Source organism: Pollachius pollachius (genome assembly GCF_949987615.1).
Source record: "Pollachius pollachius genome assembly, chromosome: 4".
Classification (NCBI taxonomy): Eukaryota; Metazoa; Chordata; class Actinopteri; order Gadiformes; family Gadidae; genus Pollachius; species Pollachius pollachius.
The window spans coordinates 944259-945112 of NC_136937.1; positions in this window are offsets into that span (position 1 = coordinate 944259).

An 854-nucleotide genomic window follows, 5' to 3' on the forward strand; every position below is an offset into this window, starting at 1 on the left:
GGTGACATCAAGGATTCTTTCATTAATTTGTGGCCAAAAATAACACATCTCTGGCCACCAAATGCTAATTGGTTGCCACATTTGTGGATAAACAAAAAAAGCATTTGTGACCTCAAAAGACTTTTCCGGGGCCTCATAATACTTTTTTTCGCCGCCAAAAGTGTATAATTGTTGTAAATGAGAAGGTTGGGAATGATGATGTCATGGCCGTCCTTTTGGCGAGTCAATCCTCATTTAAAGACCTCGAAATCGTAACTAATTGCCACGAAATCAGTATGCCGACACCCCCAAATGAGGATTCCCTGGCCCTGAATAACTATGTAGAGGACACCAAGTTATATTTTGCGGCCACTGATTAACATTTCACGACCATGTATTGATATTTTGTGACCAGTAAAAAATAAAGAAAATCCTTTGTGTCACCTCTGGTAGCTCAAAGAACCAGAGACCCAGAGAACCAGAGAACCAGAGACCAGAAGGCCCAAAGAACCAGAGACCCAGAGAACCAGAGAACCAAAGAACCAGAGAACCAGAGAACCAGAGACCTGTCTCTGAGACAAACTGTTCTGAAACGGCTCATGTCATTTGTACAGCAAGTCACATAGCTAGCAGTATAAATATGTTTTATCAGTCGCCGTAATCTAAGACGTCAAGCCGTTGATTCGGCGTGTGTGTTTGTCAAGAGGCTCTGTGTGTAATCAGAATAATAGCTGATAGCGGCGCAGGCTAGCAGCCAGACACTATGTCAACGAGGACTAAACGCAGTAGAACCAACGGGACTCACAACCAAACAATACCGCTTTTACAGTATCTTCTACCTTTTTCTTTCCAAAGCGCCAAAACAGACTTTGTTT